We start from the raw sequence: 15,972 nt of genomic DNA, 5'->3' as shown, positions 1-15,972 counted from the left end.
TGTGGGGGTGGGGGAGGGGTGGGGCAGGGATGCCGCTGTGGAGAACTCAAGAGCAGGGCTTGAAAAGTGAAGACATGAACCCACCAGGAGGAGACAGCCTTAATCTGTCTTCCATAAAGCCGTCTCAGGGCCACCAAGGATGTCACCAAGAAGGGGCTGAAGATGGCTCCTCCTGGGACCCCCTTCACTCCCGCCCAGCTGGGCTCCAGCCCTGACTGGTGAGGGGTCAGGGAGGAGGAGAGCTGGATGGGCTTGCAGGTTGAAAGGGGTAGGAACATAGGAGGGGCTATGGTGCAGAGAATGGCGCCTCTGGTAGGCGTCACTCATCAACACACAGTAGGCACTCTGTTCACGACCAACTGAGTAAGGGACTGCGTGGCCGCACCTGCAGGTTGTCAGCAAGCAGCGCCTTGGTAGCAGGTTGAAGGGTGGCCATGAGCACGCGAATGGGGCCCATTTGCCCAGTTCACAGATGGGGAGACGGGACAGGCGGGCCAGAGTCACACAGTTAATCAGAGCCACCGGGAGACTTTCTAGCATGAAGGTCCAGGCCAAGCCGCCCTCACCATGAATTATGCTGGGTATCTCCCCAGGGTCCCCAGCAGCACCCCATCACACCCAGCCCAAGCCAGCAGCAAGCTGACTGTGATGAGGATACTGCCCTGGCCCCTCCTAAGGTCCCTCCATGTGGCCATGAAGCATCATGTCTAATAGAGCATTGAATGGCCCTGAAGCCTCATGACTTAAGTCCAAAAGAGAAGAAGAGAAAATTATAAGGTGACCCCAGAAAGAAACACCCTAGAATGATGACCAGGATGACCCCTGGCTGGGAGGATTACGGGGCAGTTTTATTTTTCTTCCTTCACTTTTCTGACTTCCAGACTTTCTGCAGCAAGCAGGCATCTATTTTACAATAAGGAAAAAAAGGACATTATTGCAGTTTAAAACAAGTCACTTTCACTAAATGTGTGAGATTCTCCATTTACAACACAAAGTCAAGCTCATGTTGGGTTAGGCAGTAGCTCTCCTTAGGCACCCAGGGCCACACACAAGAGCCTCCTCAGGGACTGCAGGCCCTGTGAGGACATCCCGGGGCAGGAGGCAGGGTCCAGGGTCCAGGTCTGCCTTCTCTTGGTGGTGTGTGTTTGGGCAGGTCCTATGCCTCTCTGTGCTCTGATCTCCCCCGCCGCCCTTCTCACCTCGCAGGGTGGATACGAGGACTCATGGGTCTGGGTGTGCTTGAACTAAACCTGTAAGCCTTTGTCAACTGGGGGCGCAGGGCGGCTTCTCCAGTTAGAGGGGTGCTGCCTGGGGCAGAGGGGCAGCTGAGGTGCCTCTAAAGACAGGGCTGAGGGGCCTGGCCTGAACAGCTCCAGGAGGCGAGGCCAGCTTTCATCCCCTGTTTACAGTGGAAACACAGACTTGAAAAGGCTTCACTTTTCCACTGTTTTTGTGGCGGTGCTGTGGGGAGCAGGGCTTCCTGAGAGCGAGGCCAGCTTTCCAAGGCCACACTGAGTCCAGCCCCAACAGGAAACATCATGTTTTCAATTTACAGGTCCCTGCCAGGCGCTGTGAGCAGGCCCACGCTTCACTGGCCCGGCTGTCTGGGGAAAGCAAGCCCGGGCCCTGCTGCAGCTGGGAACTGAGACAGGCCGGGTGGGGTCCCGGGACCCAGGGGGCCTCTTGTGGGATCCCTGAGGGGCCTCATTCCCAGTGCACGGCACAGTTTATACGGTTTTGTCAGCAGCGGATGCACTGGAGACACACTGACACAAACTCCAATCCCTGGCCTCCTGGCGTTCACATTGGTGAGCCAGTCCTACCTTCTTACTGGGTAGATGGGGAAACCGAGGCCCACAGAGAAAAGAGACTTCCCAATGCCACCAGATTATTAGTGAAGAAAGACTGACCTCAACTCAGATTGGCAGATTCCCAATGGGGTCCCCTGGCAAAGGGGGACTGTCCCATTCCCCATGGATGACAGTGACGACAGCTCACCTCCACTGCACACCTCTCACAGTCCAGGTCCTGCAACCTCCAAAAGCCTTGCTATCAAGCAGGTCCTGCCAGCCCCTCCTATCCCCAGGTGCTTCTGGGAAATTCCCGGTAAACTGAGCAATGCTTGCAGGAGGGGTGTTCATTCAGCCAGTGTGCCCCGAATGTTATGCCAATGGGCTGTGCCTTGGTACCAGGAGGATGGAGGGCTGACTCCTGACCTCCCTGAGCCTCAGGGTTCCAGCAGTATGATCAGGAGGGTGACTGGGTTGGACTCTCAGGAAGACCTCGGAGCTCTAAGATCTATGCCTCTCTGCTCCCCTGCTAGACTGTCAGCTCCATGACACAGACACCCGGTCTCTTGCTCAGAGGCATCCCAAATACTCAGAAGAGCGCTGGTCCATCATAGGTGCTAAATAAACATCTGCTAAATGACTAAGTGGTGGTGGCTGGAGGGGGTTTCGCTCACACGGTGGGTTTGGAGAGGCCTGAGAGCTCTCCCCACTAGCCATATATTAATGACATTTCAAGAGAGAGTTGAAATGGCCCTGGAATGTCATCCTGGCCCGTTGGGCCTCTGGAACACGTGCGGTCTGTGTGGCTGCCCCATCCCCTCCCTCCATTGTGTCCTGCAGCCCCAGCCCAGGATGCACAGTGCTCTCCCTGTGCACCGTTTCTCACTTTCTGGGACTCCTTGAGCTCCAGCACTAGACAAAGGGCACATTTTCAGGGAAAATAATGCCTTGTTTGTTTGTTTTATTCACAAACTCTCTCCTCTCCCTTTTCCCATCCAGGACATTCCTGCTCTCAAACAGGAGCCACTCTCCAGGCCGGATGATGGCCAGGCTCATACCGGCTCCCAGGAGTCCTGTGGGCTAAGCCCGGAGGGTCTGCTGCAGCCAGGAATGCCGGGGCTGCCTCCAAGGAGTGGGCTCCACACTCTGGCTGCAGGTTGCCTTCCTGCAGGCTGGCTCATGGGGAGTAGGGAGGAACCTGAGCCAGCCCAAGGAAGGGGAGCGATGGGCAGTGTGAGGGGTGTGGTGGCCAGGGGGAGGGACGCACATATGCAGGTCGGTACACATGTGCACATACACACACACACACACACACACAGAGTGCACAGACTACAGAAGTCCTCAGAGACAAGCAAGCACCAAGGTGGAGCCCAGACCAGCCCAGAGATAGAGAGGAGGCCTCCCGCGGGAAGGGTGCGCTCTGGGGTTGTACAACCCAGCTGACTGGGGCAGGACAAACCCAAGTGAGAGACATGATGACAGACAGACAAAAACGGGTGAGCAAGGAGCACTGGGAAGTGCAGGGATGGTCACGAGAGGAGGCCCACACACAGAAGGAGGCAGGGCCGGAGCAAGCGGCAGATGGGCAGCTGTGGCTGCTGAGAGGCGTGAGGGCGGCGGGACAGAAACAAGTGGCCAAAGGACACCTTGGGGCAGCTGCCCCACCCTGGGCAGACTGCTCTGGGTTTCTTTTGAGTCATGAATTAGGGTCAGGCTCGCTGCCACCAGCGGTCTCCCTCCCTATCTGGGTGCTATGACATCAATGTCTGAGATGGGCCACTGAGTCCCCACTGGCACCTGCGAGGACCCCCTTGCACACTGTACCTGTGAAGCCTGGTGAGGTGCCCTGGAAGGTACACATTGGCTCTTCTCTTTCCTAGCTGGCTCTAACCCTCAGCCTCAGCTCACGCTCAGAGAGAGGCCTGGGAGGAAGGTCAAAGACACACAATGGAAGGAGGAAAGCCCCCAGGGAGGGCAGGTGTCACCTGGGGATGCTGTGCCCTCTTTCGCAATGGCCTGGGCCTCCTCAGGCAAAGCCCCTTATGTCCTCAGTTTCTTCCATCCAAAGGGGGTGGGACTGTTGGACCCTCGGATCCCCCAGCCTCTGGCATCCAGTTTTACATTTAGCCTGCATCTTGTGTGTGCCACGTGTTTTCTGTGCACTCCTCCCCCAACTCAGCCGCATTTCTGGATTAACACTTAGAGCTCTTCTACGCCCCACACCAACTGGGCTTGGATTTTAAAGGCCAGACTTGCAAAAGGACATCTTAGCTACAAAGGGGATTCCCAATATAAGCATCCCTTTCCTGCCAGCACCCAGGGGAGCAGAGCCACTCTCCTGACCGCGTTTGGTCTCTGTCCTCTGACATGCAAGGTTTCTACGAAAGCTCAGTGAGAAATGGCACACAGTCCTTCTACAGATCAAAACCTTCACCGACTCCCCACTGCCCATCAAATGGAGGTGCAATCAACTGGCAGGGCCTCACCACCTGCCACTTATCCTACTCATCCCTCTGGAGCCAACAACTGGGAGTCCAGGGATTGATGTGCCTTTGTCTTCACTAACTCTCTTCTGTCCAGTTGGTCATGGCCCTTCCCTGGCCCTCCCAGTGGGACCTGTGTGTCCCTGGTGTCCCCAGTGCTGACCCTCCCCTGGCTGAGAGAACTGTCCTGGGTGATGCTGAGAAGGGCTCCAAGCTGCAATCTAATATGGGCAGGCCTGCCCCACAGCTGGCGGGTGCAACCTGTGCTGGCTGCTTCAGCAATCCCAGTAGAATCTGAGGAATGCACCCACAGTGCACCTCACCCTCCAAGCACCCAGCAAGGGGGCCCCAGGATGCAATCTGAGGATGAGCAAGAGCCCTTGGGAGGCCAGGGAACCTGAGGTTTACAGACCAGCTCCATCGGAAACAAATTCTGACATACCCTCTGAGAAGCTTCCCTGATCTTTCTGGTTGGCAGGGGTATCAGTCCCTTGGGGTGGATGCTCTGTGCCTGGGTCTGAGGGTTCAGGCTTGAAAGGTAGATGGAGCCGGGTTCAAATTCTAATCCTACCTCCCAGTGGCTGTGTGATCACGAGCATATTACTTAGCATCTCTGTTCTTCAGTTTACTCATACTTGAAACAGATTTCTACGAAGATTAAATTAGATAATACATATAAGATAACTGGGGTAAGTGCTAATAAACAGAACTACCATTAAGATTCCCCCAACACATAACACACACTCTACAGGATAACATACTGATTAACAGCAAAGATTCGGTCTTGAATCCTGGCTGGGTAGTCTTAGGCAGGTCACTTGCTCTCTGTCTGCTGATCAAGGTATATTCTTAAAATTCTTCCTCCTTACACTCCTGGAGAAGCATCCCCCCCCGCCCCGCCCCCTGCCCCACTGTCCACTGTCCTCTGAGGCCTAAGGGGCTTCCTAGCAACAGGGACACTAGGCTGCCCTTGGATCCTTTGGTCCTAATCTGCTCTCAGAGCCTCTAGGCCAGGGGCATCCAACCTTTCGGCTTCCCTGGGCCACACTGGAAGAACTGTCTTGGGTCACACATAAAATACACTCACAATAGCTGATGACCTAAAAAAACAAAGTTCACAAAAAAATCTCACCATGTTTTAAGAAGGTTTACGACTTTGTGTTGGGCCACATTCAAAGTTGTCCTGAGCCACGTGCAGCCCATGGGTTGCAGGATGGACAAGCTTGCCCTAGGCCAGTGCCACCTCCCAGGAGTTCCTCAGCCCAGAGCCCTCCCTCCCTGATACAGCCAAGCAGGCCCTGAGCAGCCCAGGCCCCAGGGTGTCCTGAGTCAGCTCATTCTTGGTGCAGAGCCAACAGATTTGGAAAAATCATACTGTACTGAGATTAAGTGCCTTTAATTCCTGTTGAACCCCCCCCATCTGACTCACTGTCTCCTCTCCTGGCTGGCCCCACAGTCATTACCATTTAAACACCTGTATTATCAAACTGCTGGGCACCAAAGGCTGGCAGAGAATTTACTTTCATTACAAAGGACCAATTCAGGGGAAGGGCCCACTCTCCAGCCACTGGTTGTTCATCTTTCCCATGGAGCTGGGAAGGTACGAGAAGGACCTGTGTAAAGTCTGATAATGGAAGACTTGAGATGATTTTTTGGAGAGTTTGTGTCCTCCTCTTTTGTGTCAAAAGATGCAACGGTGGCCCTCATGCTCCATATGACAGGAGTGAGGGTTGGATGGGATGCTCCTTAGGTTGAGTGAGAGGCCAACCAAAGGCCAGTCTGCAGTTTAGGGTCAAAGGACCCAAGTTCCTACCCAGTTCTGCACCTGGAGACTTTACCTATTTTCCTAACTTCCCTCTGCCTCAGTTTCTTCATCCATAAAATGGAGATGATACTGGTCCCTACCTTATAGGGTGTCACCGGGATCAAATAAATGACGCCCTGGTTGCTGACACTGTTGTTATTATTACTATTATCGTAACCATGACCATCTAAGGGCTTTGTAGCTGGCCTGTCCTCTGCCCTTCAGTGATAGATATGCCACAGGCACTCATTTTCCTCCTGCCCTAGAGGCCCTAGGGAGGGTGGGTCTGTCTGGGGCATGCACCAAACACTGGGTCCAAATGTGCCCCAGGAAGGCTGCCAGCTGGGCCCCAGGTGTCCTCACCCCCCATGTTCCTGCTTGGTCAGGGGTCACAGTGTGCCCTTAGGAGGGTGACGTGTGGCTCTGAAGGATGCTCCCCGCAGGCACCCACTACTCTGGGTTCCAATGAACAAGGCTGAGCTGCTCTGAGTCCTGCCCCTGCCCCTGCCCCAGAGGCCTCACGCCCTATCGCCTCATCCCTGCTGCTTCCTGACCTGAGCTTTCGGTTGCTCTGTGGATACCTGAGTGTATGCAATGCACCCTTCATTCGGTCAGCATTTATTGAGAGCCTACTACATTCCTACACTTAAAAAGCAGTGCTCTGTGCTGGTCATTCACTTTATAGGGATATGGCCTCTGATGTACCGTGTCTGAGCCTGTGGCTGCCTCAATAGCATGGCTCCATCCTTGCTGGGCCTCCCTGTCGCAGGACAGGGCCAGGTGTGTGCCCAGTGATGCTCTGGTACAAACTCGATCACCTGCCCCAGCCCTAGCCCCACTTGAAATTCTTGAAATGCTCTGAGTGTCAATCCATTCCAGTCAGCCTCCTCCAGGAAGCCTTCCATAGGCCCTCACTCCCCAAGGACTCCTCCTCTTTGGATCTCAACACATCCCTTGCCCCACGGACATGGTGCATCACAAATTCTGTTCCTGCATGTGGCCTACAGTGGCCCAGACTGTGAGCTCCCCTGGAGCTGGCACAGGTCTGTTTCTTTGTCTCCTGAAGAGCTGAGCACAGACCCACACAAACAGTAGGTGCTTACTAAATACTGCTGCCTTACTGACTACAGATGGAGAGTGAAGTGGAGAGGGGCTGACTTGTGCAGAGGCCTGAAGATGGGTGCTGTACCAGGCACCACATGTGAACTAAGGAACCAGTGAGGCTCCCAGCCCAGGACAGAGACAAAGCTCTGGTCTCTGGCATCCTCTGAGTGACAGCTCAGGCCAGTCCCTAAGTTCTAGGCCCTGGCCTCATCCCCGATGGGGTGAAGGCCCGGCAGTGAAGAATTCCTTCTCTGGCATTAGCCCAGACCCAGCTGCCTCAAACGAGGTCTCATTAGGACAGTGCCGGCTTTTTCACCTCTGCTTATTAACTCCCCTGAGCAGCAGTGAGTGGAAAACGGGAGGGAGCAGGGAGTGTGAGAGCCTTTTCATTTCTGGAGCTCACCGTGCTGTGCGTGGATATTCCTGGAAAGCTTCCATGAGGGCTGCCCTGGCTGGGGTTGGAGAACCCATGGGCTGGGAGAGGGTTGTTGATTTAGGCTGATAGTGTGGGTCCAAGAAGGGACCAGTGTTCAGGAGCAGGCGGCCCTTAGGACCTGTCCTGAGATGGCACTGTCTTTTCCTAGGGGCTCAGCAACTTAAGTTGAGGGCTTAAGCCTGTCGGGGCTGCCCATCCTAGATGGACCACACAAGGAGAGGCACGGTGGGGCACATGGGGTGGCCCAGAGACCAGACTGTGTGCCATGTGGAGCTCCCAGAGCTCACATCCTCCTAGCAAGCACGTTCCACTTTGGGCCTCAGTCTCCTCATCTGTAACAAGACAGGGCTCTGCGGGGCCATCCTACGGTTCCAGTGCTGCAGGCTTTCATGCATGTTAACTAATAAGGCTCCCAGATGCCTCAGAGGAGCTGCAGGACTGCCCCCGCCCACTCTGGCCTCCGCCCTACCTCCCAGTAGGCACCAGTTAGTGATCCAGCTCAGCTTACAGAAAAGATCTCAGATCTGAGTGGACTCCGCTAATGCCTGCGGAGTTACGGCTTCCTGGAAGGCAAGGGAATGGACAATCAACAGCATGTGACACCCAGGAAACAGATTCTCTATCCCTAGGGCTCTGAGGCTGGCAGAAGGCTGCTGAGCCAAATGCTCTGTGGCTAGAAGGAATGGGGCGGAAACCCACAGATCTGCCCCAGGGAGCCTGGTACAGGGGACATCAGGGAATGTCTGTCTGATTGTCATGAGGTTTTAAGGGCAGGAAGATCCCTGCCAGGTCATCTAAACCCCTGGTTTATCAGTGTGAAAACTGAGCCACAGAGAGGAACTGGCTCAAGTCTCTAGGCTAGCTCCCCTTTGCAGGCACCAGTGTGTCCCAGATTGGCCAGATCGCAGGTATTTTCTGGGGGCATCTGTTAAAAAATCAGAGGCCTAGGCCCAACTCCAGATCTATAGAATCAGACTCCAGGAGAGGGGCCTGGTGATCTGCATTTACACAGGTGTCCAAGGTGGCCTGGGTGTGCTAGCATGCCTGGGAAGCACTGCGCCTCCATCTCAAAGTATCCTCCTGGAAGTTCCCACTTGAAAGCTCAGGAGAGGACCTAGGGGTCCATTGTCTCTGGAGAGAGAAGTGTCTGGGTCCAGAGCTAACAAATGCCAACTTCAAACAGATGCTCCTGTTTGAGGGGTTGGAGGTATCTCCCCAAGGGCATTGGTCTGCCACTAACAGAGAGGACTGGTGCTGTGTAGCTATTGCTGCATTTTTATCCTGCCAGGTGGGTACACTGCACCCCTTTACAGATGAGGAAACAGGTGAGTTGAGGATGCAAGTAACTTGTCCAGACTCACCTGGCTGATAGGTGGCAGAACAGAGATTTGAACCCAGAACTGTCTGTGCCTGAAACCTACACACTTTGACCACATGCCACACTTTATCCTCTATAACACTGAATTTACACGAGCAAAACTGTGTGGTGACTTCTCCAGCAATGGAGGTGTCTGGGCAGCAGCTGGGGGAGTCAATACCAGGCATGAGATGATCTTTTTCAGCTCTTCTGGAGCTGTGGCTGAGGACAGGCTAAGCTGGCTACAGGTTGCATGGATGTCTGTTGCATTTCTTCCACACACAGATAAAAATGCTCCAGATTATTTACAGGTTCTAGTACATCAAAGTCCTCCTGGCTCAATCTTTGGCCATGCTGGAGCTTCTGGGCAGGAGGCAGCTGGGAACTCCTACCTGAGAGGGAATTGCTGGGGGCAGAGGCAATGAAGCACGGAGGGCTGGCACCCCAGGTAGTGACAAGGGCAGGGGTGGGGGGCTGTGACGGGAAGTCTGCGTGAGGCCAGGGCCCAGAGAGAACTGGCAGGGGCTACCGGCGAGGGGCGAGGGCTGTCTCATGCCAGCCCATCCCACCAACCTGAGGGTGGGCCAGATGGAAGTGGCATCACTGGAGCAATCCACAGAAGTTATGAAGCAGAGATGTTCCCCTGGACTCCAACAGAGGTCCCTAAAGATGCCTCAGGGAAGCAGTGGAGGGTCCCAGAACAGCCATGAGGCAAGATGTGCCTGCTGTTTCCCAAACTGGAGCTGAAGAAGGGTGAGAAGCACTTAATGGGGGAGGCAGATGTGGGCAAAAAGCTTCCAAAAGCTCAGCGAGACCATACATTTCCTGCTCTCCATTAACCAGTCAGCTCCCTGGGGGCTCTAGAAGGTTCTCTGGGGCCCAGCTCACCCAGCAGTCAGGGTGGACGGACACCTGTGGGGGTCACACTGAGGTCCCTGCCTCTTCCCTCCTCCTGCACTGGCCACAGCCCAGAGCTGAGACCTCAGTCAAGCAGACCTGATACTCAGGGAGCAGGGCTGAGAGCGCGACCGTGCGCCACACAGCGCACAGCATTATTTCTCGTAGAGTCCGCACACGGCCTCTGAATCCTTCTTAACACAGCCCATAGGTACATTAACAACCGGGATGCTAGACTACACCTTGTTGCTGTGCCCGGAGGAAGCTGAGGGTGCACAAGCTGGGTGCCTGTGGCTTCCTGCTGCCCTTCTGCACACGACTGTGCTGGGGACATGGTTCACAGCCTGCCCTGAGCTTTCAACGAGTATACGGTCTAGTGTGAAAATAGCAGATGGCTGGCTTGGAGGAGCAGAGACAAGGAAAGGCCATGGGGTGCCTGTGTGCAGATGAAGGAGGGAATGGGCTGGGGAAGGAAAAGCGGGGCTGTTGGCTCAGTACACTCAAACTCTGCAGCCCTTGCTGGTAGGAGGAGGTAGGCCCCTGGGGGAGCTCCGCTTTGGGTAGTGGTACCAGCCCTGTCTGCAGTGGAGGGAGACGAGCACCTGAACCTTCCGTGACTCCCTGCCACACTGCCTGAGCACAGGCAAACAAGAGGTAGATTGTAAATGGAGCGTACAGCCAAGTGAAGCCGGAGGGGGCTTGCGGGTAACAAAGAGGAAAATCGGCTCCAGAGGGCGGAGGGCTCTGGAGGGGCTGTTCTGCTGCCAGCCTGACTCCTAAGAAACACCCCACTTTGGGAGAACCCTCTAGGCCAGCAGGGGCAGAGCCAGGCTCTGGAGGGTAAATCCCCTCTTCTCCCTCCTGGCCTTGGAGCCATCCCTGCCGCAGGCATCCTCCACTTACTGGAGACCTGGGCTGGTTAACAGAACACAGCCTTTGGGCACTTTTGAGATTCAGATTCTGCTGGCTGATGTGGGAGGGGCTGGAGGGCAGGGGTGACCTTTCCTGGGAGGAGCCAGGGCTCTCACCCTCCTAGCTCCATCTAGGGTGTATGCTCACTGTCAGGAAGCTAGGAGGGATGAAGGGCAGGACTGGCCAATATGTGGCCCAGCCTGTGACAGCTGCTTGGTCTGGGGCTGTTTGGGCATTAAGTGCAGGACAGTCTTAAGCACTGAAATCTGCTGTGGGTGGGGCGGGGGGAACGAAATCGCTCACATCGCCTTTTCTCTATTCATTTCAGGTTCAGCCGCCTAGGTTCTAGCCATGGTCCTGCCTGCCTCGATCTGTCTTTAGGACAAGTGCCCTGTGCCTCGGTTCCTTATTTTGTCCTGCAGGACAGCGGTGGCCTTGCCTGCAGAGACAGCATGTGCTCTGCAAACTCACCTGCAGGATTTCCTTCCTCAGGCTTCAGTTTCTTCACCTGCAAGGTGAGGAAACAGGACTCTCCTCTCCAAGCATGCGCCGTGCAATACAGCTAACAGTGGAAACTGCAATGACTGGATTTCAAAGACTTAGTATGATGAAGAATGTAAAACATCTGCCCTGTGAATCCAATATATTACCATCCCAATATGTAATCAATGAAAAATGAAAAACAGCCTGGCAGGCAGTCTGATGCACACTTGAAATGGCATGAAGAGTGTTGAGGGAAGGCTCTGGATTTAGGAGGCCTGTCCAGGGAAGGCTACTGGGACCTCCAGGAGGTGCAGGTGTGGCCTGAGGAGGGCTTCCCAGGATGGAGCCATGCGGCAGCCCACAGAAACTCAGGCCGGAGCACAGAGTGGGAAGGTGTGATGAAGAACAGGGGCGGGGGGCGGCGCGGTGGAGCTGCAGCCCGGGGGGCGCTGGCAGAAGGCTAGCGTGTGATGTGGCTGTGAAAGGAGGCTGAGGCCAGATGGCGGCGACTTCGAATGCCAGGCTGAGTCGCCTGGGCACGCAGCAGGCACTTCCAGGAAGACTGGCTGACCAGGGCCGGGGACCGAGGGAGGTTCCTGAGGGCGTCCAGGTGAGTGGTGGGGTCTCTGCACCTCACAGGCCACTGAGACCCTCTGGGCCTACACCCTCCAGCTTCCTCTCCCTTCAGGAGAGGACAATTTATTTATTCATGAGCATACAAATGCTCCCACCAGGCAGCCAGCTCCTGTACACCTCACTTCTAATTATAGCAGGAATTTCATTAATGCTGGAGGGAGATGCCAGGTTTCCAACCACCCCTTGTTAGTGGGCACAGGCCGCCTCTCGTTCTCTTGCTCCAGCTGGTGGCCAGCGACCCACATGCCCAGGACGGTACAGGGCAGCTGCAGGGTGGGCTAGCAGCCTGCACTCCTGAGCCAGGAGGTAGCCGGCACAGCAGGGCCATGGGGAAGGGATGGCACCTGCCCCCACCACCTGGCCACACACGGAGTGCAGCCTCCAGCAGCTGGGAATGTGGGGCTGTCTCAGACCCACCAAAGAGCAGGGTGGGAGGAAGTGGCATGTTGGTTGGAGCCAGATTTAGGCAAAGGCAGCAGGTAGGGAGGCCTCTGTTGTGCAGAGCCCTGGGGATGACAAGAAGCAGTGATGCGGTGGCACGGTGCAGCCGTGCTGCTGGGAGGCCTGCTAAGGAGTGGCCCTGAGAAGGAGAGCAGAGGTGAGGAGGTGCAGGGACTCTGGGATACGCTGCAGGGACAGGGAGGTGTGCTGTGGAGGAGGCAGCGTCTGGGAAGCTGGGCAGGAGAGAGCTACAGGGAGAGATGAGGACAGACAGCCACAGGGAGACGGGACAGAGACACGAAGAGACGGACCCACTGCCCTACCCTGCAGGGAGAGCCCAGACACACACACACACACACACACACACACACACAGCTGAGCTGGAGCTTGGAGGCCAAGGCTGGAAGAAGTAAAGAAACGACTAGTGCCAAGTTAGGCTTGGCTGCTCACAGAGGACCCCCCTAGCAGACCAGGCCCGCCTAGGGGGAGCTGGTTGGGCCCACCCAGAGACTTCAGGCCAGAGGCTCAGGGTGTAAATCTGTGGCAGGAGGCATGGCCGCCAAATCCATGCCCTCCTGTGACCATAGGGAGCTGTCAAGACCTCCAGCTGTGGGAGGGCAGATCAGAACACTCGGGCCTGAATGCTTGCCCCCCACACTGCCCCTCCGTCCGCTCCACTGTGGTCCGGGCCGCCCAGGCCAGTCTGAATGTGGAGCCAGTGTGCACATGGAGGTCCCGACACACACGGGAGGGAGGGGTCTCCCCTTTCCTTGAATACTCATGAATATTCACACAGCCTCACATGTCGTGCTGAACAATCATACCCATACACAGGCGCACACTAGTACACACGCACTTACACACAAGCACACAGTCACACACCCTCCTCCTTCCCTCTGGAAGCTCTGAGCCTCCCAGAGCCACTACTCAGGCTAGGGTTGACTGTCATCCTGGGTCTCTGGGCAAGGAACCCCGGTCCCACAGTAGGGCCAGAATGAGAGAAGCTGTTAAGAGGAAACTGGCTGGCCGGGCGCGGTGGCTCAAGCCTGTAATCCCAGCACTTTGGGAGGCTGAGACGGGTGGATCACGAGGTCAGGAGTTCAAGACCATCCTGCCTACCACGTGGAACCCCACCTCCATCTAAAAATAGAAAAAAAAAAAAAAAAACTAGCCGGGCGAGGTGGCGGGCGCCTGTAGTCCCAGCTACTCAGGAGGCTGAGGCAGGAGAATGGCGTAAACCCGGGAGGCGGAGCTTGCAGTGAGCTGAGATCCAGCCACTGCACTCCAGCCTGGGCGACAGAGCGAGACTCCGTCTCAAAAAAAAAAAAAAAAAAAAAAGAGGAAACTGGCTTTGTCAGGCCCAGCTCAGGCTCCCAAACTGAGCTCACCCGGGCAGGGGAGTTCACACTCCCCTGGAGAACACGCTCCCCATCTGCCGCCCTCTCCTGAAGGATCGTGGCCCAAATACCAGAAAGGGAAAGGGAGCTGCTGAGGTAACACCAGACAGACCAGCATATAAGACCTAGGTCTGAGGCCCCCACCTCCAGACAAGTGCTTTCTATTCCTCCCCATCCCCCTACCCAACCCACAGCCTGTTAGACACCCCGTGATGGAAGGAGTATGGATCTTTCCCTCAACCCTGCTCAGTGCCCCTATGTCCATGCAATGGGGCCAGTCAGGGAGAGCAGGCACTGATGCTTCAGCACCTGTATCCTCGTCCAGTCCCCCCTGGGACCTTTGGGAAGGGGCTCCGGAGGGAACAGACTTCTTCCCCAGCAGTGCAGCCTCCCCAGTAACCATTCTGGAGAGCCTCATGCTCTCTCCCAGACTCAGGGGTCCTCCAAGCTCCAAAATCCACTGTCCAAGTGGCCCGTACAGCCCAACCCCAGCTTAGTGACAAGGAACTCACCACCTCTGCAGAAGGCAGCTTTTTAACATAAAATCTCCAGATAGCTCAGCCTCTTGCAAAGTTGAACTGAAAGATGCCGAAGAGATAGCATGGTTGCCGCTAAGGGGCCCAAGGTCTCCTGGCTGGAGTTCACCAAGCAAGACTGTCCTTTCATCATTAGCTTGGAAAGTGACAGAACTGGCCCCTCACCCTGACTGTCACTCCAAATTATAACAGAGCTACAGTCACAAGATCCTGTAGCCAGTACCACCGCCTTCACTCAAGACAGCTAGCTAGGGCCCACAAGAATCACTCACTCACTCACTCACTCATTCACTCACTTAACAGAGTATCAATGGGGCCACTGCTCTGTGCCAGGGACTAACACACGGTAGTGAAACAAGGGTTCATTCAATGTTTAGTTTAACAGCTGCCCTTCACCCATTTTACAGGTGGCAAAGCTGAGTCCAGGGAAAGGCAGCAACTTCTCAAAGCCATACAGGGAGCCAATGGTCAAGAGCGGGGCTCTATGCTGCCGCTGTTGGCGCTGACAGTGGGCCAGCCTGGGAAGAAAGAGAGAAGGCCGCACTCCCGCTGTCTCCACCCCCAGCCGTTTCTAGGACACCAAGGTATTGATTACCACCCTCGCCTTGGAGTGGTTTTCTTTTCTTTCCTTTTTCCACCAAGGCTTTCTGTTCCTCACTTTTTTTTTTTCTTTTTCAAAGAATCAACTCGAAGCCGCTCCTATGATTAATTACCAGCTGCCTAATGCTCCGCCACTGGCAATTTCTGGAAAAGGAATGAATTACCTTGAAAAACATCCGAAAAGAGAACCCACCGTGAAGGAGAATTTCAAAGGTTACCAGACAATTAGCAGAGGGTTCCCCTAGCCTTATCGAGTTGCAGGCAGGCCCGATTGGGGAGGGGCAGGCCACCAGCCTGGGGGCCACCCTCTGGCTCCAGAAAGCAGAGGGCTTGGCGGGCTGGACAAAGGCTGCAGGGCTTTCCCCAAGCAGCTCCCACGCTTGTCCTGGGGCCCCACCCCTGGTCTCCAAGGCCTTGTGCACTGTTTAATCCTGACGGACCTCGGTTCAAATCCCCACTCCAGCACTGACGGCTCTGTGGGTTTCCTAACCATGCCGAGCCTCTGGAGAATGAATTAGACAAACCTCCCTGTGGGATTCTTGTGGGGAGAAAGAGGTATTAAAGGAGCATAGCTCCTGGCACACACACAGCAGATGCTCATGAGGCAGTAACATTTAAAAATATTCATGGCTTCTAAGCATCCTCACAGCAGCCCTGTCAGCAATGTCAGTATAATCAGCCTCACTTTCAGATGAGAAAGCTGGCTCTCACACAAGGGAAGGGACTGGTCCAAGGTCACACAGCGGATCAGCAGACAGCCGAGATTTCCTGCAGCGGGAAGGGAGACGGAGCCTGGCTCTCCAATGTCGGAGCCTGACTGAGGCTCGCCCGGCCTGCCTTAGGCCCCTGGCAGTGCTAAGCTCCAGGAGGGACGCTGAGGGCAGCAGGGGATGTTAGGAGACAGCCCCACACCAGGGTGAAGACTCCCCTCTCCCGGGCTGCCTGAGCACCACGACGCCTTGGGACAAAGGGCTCTGGCCCAAGTGAGGATTTTTGGGAAGCCTCTCATCTCTAGGTTGAGGGTTGCCACGGAAACAGGGATTACACAGGTCACCCTCGGGCACAGGGCCAAGGGAGATCACCCTGAAATGCCACC

The 15,972-nt window shown here is 55.5% G+C and overlaps 1 protein-coding gene across 4 annotated transcripts in view; it reads right to left on the bottom strand.

The window, feature by feature from the left end:
- The window catches only part of ZMIZ1 (zinc finger MIZ-type containing 1), a 245,263-nt gene that overhangs the window by 133,489 nt on the left and 95,802 nt on the right, over window positions 1-15,972 (bottom strand). The gene's annotated exons all lie outside the window — the stretch shown is intronic.

This window comes from Piliocolobus tephrosceles, chromosome 9 (assembly GCF_002776525.5).
Source record: "Piliocolobus tephrosceles isolate RC106 chromosome 9, ASM277652v3, whole genome shotgun sequence".
Lineage (NCBI taxonomy): Eukaryota > Metazoa > Chordata > Mammalia > Primates > Cercopithecidae > Piliocolobus > Piliocolobus tephrosceles.
The sequence above is the reverse complement of the archived record's forward strand: the minus strand, read 5'-3'. Positions and strand labels throughout refer to the sequence as shown.